The sequence below is a fragment of the Triticum urartu genome, chromosome 3 (genome assembly GCF_003073215.2).
Source record: "Triticum urartu cultivar G1812 chromosome 3, Tu2.1, whole genome shotgun sequence".
NCBI classification, from domain to species: domain Eukaryota; kingdom Viridiplantae; phylum Streptophyta; class Magnoliopsida; order Poales; family Poaceae; genus Triticum; species Triticum urartu.
Window position 1 is genome coordinate 51577893 of NC_053024.1, and position 9013 is coordinate 51586905.

Here is a 9013-nt window from a genome sequence, read left to right on the forward strand (position 1 = left end):
AGGGGCAATGCTACTATCCTTTTACCACACTTGTGCTTCAAAGTAGCACCATGATCTTCATGATAGAGAGTCTCCTATGTAATCACTTTCCTATACTAGTGGGAATTTTTCATTATAGAACTTGGTTTGTATATTCCAATGATGGGCTTCCTCAAAATGCCCTAGGTCTTCATGAGCAAGCAAGTTGGATGCACACCCACTTAGTTTCTTTTTGAGCTTTCATATACTTATAGCTCTAGTGCATCCGTTGCATGGCAATCCCTACTCACTCACATTGATATATATTGATGGGCATCTCCATAGCCCGTTGATACGCCTAGTTGATGTGAGACTATCTTCTCCCTTTTTGTCTTGTCCACAACCACCACTCTATTCCACCTATAGTGCTATATCCATGGCTCACGCTCATGTATTGCGTGAAGATTGAAAATTTTTGAGAACATCAAAAGTATGAAACAATTGTTTGGCTTGTCATCGGGGTTGTGCATGATTTAAATATTTTGTGTGGTGAAGATAGAGCATAGCCAGACTATATGATTTTGTAGGGATAGCTTTCTTTGGCCATGTTATTTTGAGAAGACATGATTGCTTAGTTAGTATGCTTGAAATATTATTGTTTTTATGTCAATATTAAACTTTTGTCTTGAATCTTATGGATCTGAATATTCATGCCACAATTAAGAAGAATTACATTGAAATTATGCCAAGTAGCACTCCGCATCAAAAATTCTGTTTTTATCATTTACCTACTCAAGGACGAGAAGGAATTAAGCTTGGTGATGCTGATACGTCTCCAACGTATCTATAATTTTTTATTTCTCCATGCTATATTATCTACTGTTTTGGATGTTTATGTGCTTTATTATACACTTTTATATCATTTTTGGGACTAACCTATTAACCCAGAGCCCAGTGCCAGTTTCTGTTTTTACCTTGTTTTAGGGTTTCAAAGAAAAGGAAAATCAAACGGAGTCCAATTGACCTGAAACTTCACGGAACTCATTTTTGGAAGGAAAGAAGCCCAGAAGACTTGAAGTGCAAGTAAGGGAAGCTTCGAGGAGGCCACGAGGTAGGGGGGCATGCCCACCCCCTAGGGCGCGCCCTCCACCCTCGTGGGCCCCTCGTGGCCCCCCTGACGTATTTCTTCCGCCTATATATCTCCATATACCCTAAAAACATCCGAGAGCACAATAGATCGGGAGTTCCGCCGCCACAAGCCTCCGTAGCCACCGAAAGCCAATCTAGACCCGTTCCGGCACCCTGCCGGAGGGGGCAATCCCTCTCCGCTGGCCATCTTCATCATCCCGGTGCTCTCCATGACGAGGAGTGAGTAGTTCTCCCTCGGGGTTGAGGGTATGTACCAGTAGCTATGTGTTTGATCTCTCTCTCGTGTTCTTGAGGTGATATGATCTTTATGTATCGCGAGCTTTGCTATTATAGTTGGATCCTATGATGTTTTCACCCCCTCTACTCTCTTGTAATGGATTGAGTTTCCCCTTTGAAGTTATCTTATCGGATTGAGTCTTTAAAGATTTGAGAACACTTGATGTATGTCTTGCCATGCGTATCTGTGGTGACAATGGGATATCACGTGATTCACTTGATGTATGTTTTGGTGATCAACTTGCGGGTTCCGCCCATGAACCTATGCATAGGGGTTGGCACACGTTTTCATCGTGATTCTCCGGTAGAAACTTTGGGGCACTCTTTGAGGTTCTATCTGTTGGTTGAATAGATGAATCTGAGATTGTGTGATGCATATCGTATAATCATACCCACGGATACTTGAGGTGACATTGGAGTATCTAGGTGACATTAGGGTTTTGGTTGATTTGTGTCTTAAGGTGTTATTCTAGTACGAACTCTAGGGCTGTTTGTGACATTTATAGGAATAGCCCAACGGATTGATTGGAAAGAATAACTTTGAGGTGGTTTCGTACCCTACCATAATCTCTTCGTTCGTTCTCCGCTATTAGTGACTTTGGAGTGACTCTTTGTTGCATGTTGAGGGATAGTTATGTGATCCAATTATGTTATCATTGTTGAGGGAACTTGCACCAGCGAAAGTATGAACCCTAGGCCTTATTTCCACGCATTGCAATACCGTTTGCGCTCACTTTTATCATTAGTTACCTTGCTGTTTTTATATTTTCAGATTACAAAAACTATTATCTATCATCCAGATACCACTTGTATCACCATCTCTTCGCCGAACTAGTGCACCTATACAATTTACCATTGTATTGGGTGTGTTGGGGACACAAGAGACTCTTTGTTATTTGGTTGCAGGGTTGCTTGAGAGAGACCATCGTCATCCTACGCCTCCTACGGATTGATAAACGTTAGGTCATCCACTTGAGGGAAATTTGCTACTGTCCTACAAACCTCTGCACTTGGAGGCCCAACAATGTCTACAAGAAGAAGGTTGTGTAGTAGACATCAGCCACCACTACAGTTTGGTTAACTTCAAATAGCCAGTTGGAAGGAACCATTGGCCGAGTTGCTGACATGGCTCATACGGGATCATTTATAACCTGCCACAGTCACCTCAACCTTCTGTGGATTCACATCATGCTATCAACACCAATGATATACAACTTATGCCGGTTTATATCACGGTCAAATATGGAGAATCTCAAGCCAACTCCTCAAGTCACCTTGAGACTCGGGGGCTACAATGATATGACTCAGCAAATGTTGCTAGTTTTCAGTGAAGTCAAGAACCCCAGGATGTTGGAGGGAAAGATAACATGGTCCCGGAGGCTACTACCATCTTGATGAAAATTTAAAGGCCGTCAAAAAATGTCCGGTTCAAAATGAAGAATGCCGGTTTACAATCCGATTCAAGGACAATCTGTTCTCCTACAAAGCTTTGAAGCTCTCAAATCCGGTTTAAGAATTTCCGGTTCAAAAAGAACTAATCTCTCGCAAGTTCGAGTTTAAAGGCCATCAGAAAATTTCCGGCTGAAAATGAAGATTCCGGTTTAAAATCCGGTTTAAGAGGAAACTATCTCTTGCAAAGCTCTGACGCTCTCAATATCCGGTTCAAAATCCCGGTTCAAGAAGAATTTATCTCTTGCAAAAAGTTAAAGGTTGCCGAAGTGGACCTGCTGCCATGATGCGTGGTTCAAACATGGGTATCCTGCCTTATTGGCTTATCATATTATTGATCACGTGGGGGCTTCTGTTTATAAAGCCGAGTTCCGTTTACCCATTGATCCGGCTTATAAAGCCATATATATATAAAATCACTTGGGAGCTTGGTCGTATTCGAACCATAGCTACACCTCTTGATCGGCGTAAGGCCACTAGGGAAATCACTTGGGGGCTTGGTCGTATTCGAACCATAGCTACACCTCTTGATCAGCATAAGGCCACCATGGAAATCACTTGGGGGCCAAAGAGGGTGTTGCAAAAGCACAACTCAAACATAGGCACCCACTGAGCACAGCTCAAAATATTGCCCGGGGGCTATTTGCTTCTCAAAGAACAAAGAGTCTACACCCTTATAATAGGCTATCAAGCCAGGCTTGGAAGCCAGGTGTATTCACCTAAAACCCCGGGTTATCCTGCCTTTTTAAGTAAGCCACTCTGCTACCTCTTTTAGCACTGCGTTTGTTTTCCCCGAAGAGGAAGGGAAGATGCAGCAAAGTAGCGTAAGTATTTCCCTCAGTTTTTGAGAACCAAGGTATCAATCCAGTAGGAGGCTACGCGCGAGTCCCTCGTACCTGCACAAACAAATAAATCCTCGCAACCAACGCAAATACGGGTTGTCAATCCCTATAAGGCCACTTACGAGAGTGAGATCTAATAGATATGATAAGATAATATTTTTGGTATTTTTATGATAAAGATGCAAAGTAAAGTAAAGGCAAAATAAATAGCAAAGTAAACAACTAAGTAGTAGGAGATTGATATGATAAAGATAGACCCGGGGGCCATAGGTTTCACTAGTGGCTTCTCTCGAGAGCATACGTATTCTACGGTGGGTGAACAAATTACTGTTGAGCATTTGACAGAATTGAGCATAATTATGAGAATATCTAGGCATGATCATGTATATAGGCATCATGTCCGAGACAAGTAGACCGACTCCTGCCTACATCTACTACTATTACTCCACTCATCGACCGCTATCCAGCATGCATCTAGAGTATTAAGTTAAAAACAGAGTAACGCCTTAAGCAAGATGACATGATGTAGAGGGATAGACTCATGCAATATGAAGAAAACCCCATCGTGTTATCCTCGATGGCAACAATACAATACGTGCCTTGCTGCCCTTACTGTCACCGGGAAAGGACACCGCAAGATTGAACCCAAAGCTAAGCACCTCTCCCATTGCAAGAAAGATCAATCTAGTAGGCCAAACCAAACTGATAATTCGAAGAGACTTGCAAAGATAACCAATCATACATAAAATAATTTAGAGAAGATTCAAATATTGTTCATAGATAGATTTGATCATAAACCCACAATTCATCGGTCTCAACAAACACACTGCAAAAAGAAGATTACATCGAATAGATCTCCACAAGAGAGGGGGGAACATTGTATTGAGATCCAAAAAGAGAGAAGAAGCCATCTAGCTACTAACTATGGACCCGTAGGTCTGAGATAAACTACTCACACTTCATCGGAAGGGCTATGGTGTTGATGAATAAGCCCTCCGTGATCGATGCCCCCTCCGGCGGAGCTTCGGAACAGGCCCCAAGATGGGATCTCGTGGATACAGAAAATTACGGCGGTGGAATTAGGGTTTTGGCTCCTGTTCTGATCGTTTGGGGTACGTGGATATATATAGGAGGAAGAAGTACGTCGGTGGAGCAACAGGGGGCCCACGAGGGTGGGGGGCGCCCCGGGGGGGGGGGGGGGTAGGCGTGCCCCCTACCTCGTGGCCTCCTGTTACGTGTCTTGACGTAGGGTCCAAGTCTCCTGAGTTGTATTCGATGAGAAAATCACGTTCCCAAAGGTTTCATTCCGTTTGGACTCCGTTTGATATTCCTTTTCTTCGAAACCCTAAAACAGGCAAAAAACAACAATTCTGGGCTAGGCCTCCGGTTAATAGGTTAGTCCCAAAAATAATATAAAAGTGGATAATAAAGCCCAATAATGTTCTAAAACAGTAGATAATATAGCATGGAGCAATAAAAAATTATAGATACGTTGGAGACGTATCACACTCCGTCCAGGTAATCCTGGTATGACCCGCCGAACGTTTGACAAGTCAATCTCATAGACCCTGAACTTGTCAAAGTTAAAACGACGATTGGTTAATTTGAGGTCCATCTTAAAAGGCTTTGTAAAATGGTTTAACTCAGTGGCCTGGCAGCCCATGAAAAGCCTCGCATATTCTTTTTATGCTTTTATTTGCCAAGTTTTTTCTCCTTTGATGAGGTTCATAATATCTTATGATAAACCGATGTTTATTAACTCGGCCTGGCTTTCGACTATAAGTCACCAGTATGATGATAAATTATCTGGTGTTTATTAAACTGGCCTAGCTTGGGACTATAAGTCGCCATTATATATCTGGATTGCGCCATTGGAATCATGCGCTCATAAATCATTGGATTATATTACTCAAATCTTCAAATAGCCAACATGGCTGGATTTTATTATGGTTATCAATAACCAGTATTATGATGAAGGTTTTCAAAGTCGCTTTAGCGCAATGGCTATCATATTATCAATGGATATGATTTATTCTACAATTGAAGGAATAGTCCCGAGTCGCTGCAGGCTTACGACCCGGCACTTGGGGGCTACATTATTCAAGTTGAGATTACATCAAATATGCAAGTCTCATGTCGCTGCAAGCATGCACCATGACACTTGGGGGCTAATGCAAAGTCATTTTTTGCTCACCTTATTGAAGACCCGACTCATCACAGTGTAATAAGCCGGCCCTTGGGGGCTACCAATTGCTCCTGTCAAAAAATTTAAGGTACACGAACTTTAATCCATTATATTGAAAGGTTTATTGCTCAGTTGATAAAGCACAAAGCTCCTAACCTTGTGGACGTGGGTTCAAGCCCCATGATGGGGGTTACATCATATGATGTTATTTTCAATGAAGTATATATAAAGTCCCAGCTCAATATTATCTTACTGAGCCAGCCTTTGGGGGCTACACGTTGCTGTTCAAATCTACATGATCATATTTATAAAGTCCCTACTCATTATTGTATAATGACGCAGCCCTTGGGGGCTACACTGGTTGAAGTTTTTTGAGCATCAGGCAATTACAAGTCCCAGGTTGCTGCAAGCATGACAACCCGACACTTGGGGGCTACATAATATGGAATATTCAGTTGTGACTAGTGACTGAGATGAACAATCTGGATTTCTTCATGGTTGCAACATTTATATTGAAACAAGTCTTAAGCTATCACTATGTTCTCCTCTTAAGACTTGGTGGCTATAGGTAATATGCATATAAGGGAGGAACATCTTCAAAATTCTCAGTTTTTGGCAAATCAGGAAGATTAATTGTGTGACCCAGTGTTGGCAACAATCATAACCCGGTGTCTATAAACGGTCATGACCCGGGATCATCAGTTTTATAACCCGACAATTTTGGCAATGATAAACTGGCAAGTTCTACATTTTCAAACCAGCTGATATCAGTTGAATATTTGAAGACCAATATTTTTGTCAAATCATAGCATTGAAGGACGATTCAAATGTATTCTTTATTTGCAAAATATCTTCTGCAAGCAAATTGATTATGAAGCTGGTCTATTGACTCGGATTTTTCAGAAGGAAGAAATGACAAGGACTTAAGGATGATCAAGTGCCGGTTTATAAGAATATTTAAACCAGAGCACAACCCGACAAATTTGTTCTTGTGTTTATGTTGCAGATCAGTTTTAACATGGATGAATCCAAATTAAACTGGGGGCTAATGTCGGGGATATACCCCGCGGTGTAACCCGGCCGGACTTGGCGACTCACTAAGTGACCCGCCCGAGCCTGGCGATTCATGGGTGACCCGGCGAGCGGGTCAGAGGAACAACAAGACTCGGTGGCCTAGACGGCGGTTTATGGAAGTCCGGTTCATGTTATGGTGGGCCGGTTTATGAGGAAAGCACAAGGAATATTCTCCTACAAAGGAAGCAATACTAGGACTCCACTTGTAATAGAGTAATCCTAATCCAACTAGGACTAGTCATGTAAACCGCCCCTTCAACATATATAAGGAGGGGCATGGCTCCCCAAAGGGGGACAGAAAAAGAAGGAAATAATCGCCAAGGCTAGGCACAACTACAGGGGAGCCGGCTTATGCGGCGACTCTCTCATGAGCATAATGAGATCTAGCCACAAACAACATGTAGGACTATTACCGGATGATGTTTCCCGGGGCCCGAAGCTGTCTAAATCCTTGTCTTGTGTTGCGTCTCTCGATTCCGCTCAACCCCTCTCAAGCTACTACAAAGATGTGTTGGCCTCACGACTAAGTCCTCACACTAGGACATCTGCCGTGACAATTCCACGTCAACCTGCAAAACCCAAACTGTGAGTATGAATATAGATTCAAGAGGATGAGTTTGGCTGCAGATTTGAGGATCCCGGAGACTCGATCATCCTTTTACGATGGTGAGCCTATGCCTTGGAAGATGGACGACAAGCCTACATCATCAACAACTCCACCATAACCACCCCCGAGGAAAGAGATATAAACACATGGGTATGGGCACTCCCCTTGGCAACTGCCAAGCTTGGTGGAGGTGCCCCGGTATCGTATCACCATCACACTTTTATCTTTACCGTTTTTCTTAGTTCGATCCTTTTGGTAATATCTTGATCTAGTAGAATAAAGTTTTAGTATGATTTAGTTTTGAGTTTTGCTTTATGATCCTTCTATGTAATCGAGTCCATGAGCTATATATAATAAAGATTAGTTATGAGTCAAGGGCCTGATTATCTTGCCATGATCTGGAGGGAATAAAAATAAAAGAGAAGAGAAAGAATAAAAAGAAATAAAGAGATCATATGGATCTTATGGAGAGTAATGACTGATGAAGCTATGTACCTAGGGTAGGGTCATGGATCTGTCCAACATACCCTCCCCAAGGACATCTCTACAAAGAATCAGAAGCAGTCAAAGAGAAACCATCATCCACTCGACCATGAAGACACTCGACCACCAGAAGATGAGAAGCCCTTCACTCCGCAACGGTAGGGGTTTAAACCATAGCTTTATGGACATTTATAGCACTTTACTTCGGACGTTACCAGTAACGCTCCTCCTTTATGAACATTGAACCCTGTGTAATGGAGGGGAGCTGGGGTCCTCGCGCACTCTATATAAGCCACCCCTCTCCTCTGGGACAAGGGTTCACATCTTTTGTAAATTCACACACACATATAATCCAGTCGACCGCCTCAGGGCACCGAGATGTAGGGCTGTTACTTCCTCCAAGAAGGGCCTGAACTCGTAAAACTCGTGTGTACAACTACTCCATAGCTAGGATCTTGCCTCATCATACCTACCCCCTATTCTATTGTCAGTCTTAGATCCACGACAGTTGGCACCCACCGTGGGGAAGGTGTCTTAGCGACTTGTTGGAGAAGTTGCAATTTTTCCAATCCCCTTCATCATGGTTTCAGGCGGAGGCTTGGCTGAGGGCCACGAGATCCGTCTCGGCGCGCTCGTGTTTGTCGCCGACGACTCCGCTTGGCTTCAGGAGGCTCCGCTCGACGTCGACGCGCTCCTCGCCTGCGGGGTGACGCACTTTCGCGCGTGCGTCCGCGGCGTCCTTCTGCGGCAACCGTTGACCCAGTATCAGTCGGCTCCAACAGCTTTCCCCCTCCCTACGGCCCGCCGGAGCAAACGTTCCGGTCGGTCGAGACTTCAGCGGTGGGTGAGGCATGCACTGGCCTGCCAGTCGGCCACCCCTCAAGTCGCGGCGATCGAGCCCAACGAAACTCTCTACGGCCTGTTCGATCTGTCGACTGGCTCCGTAGAGACCGCATTCGAGTGCGGCAGCAGTGACCCAACGGCTGAAGT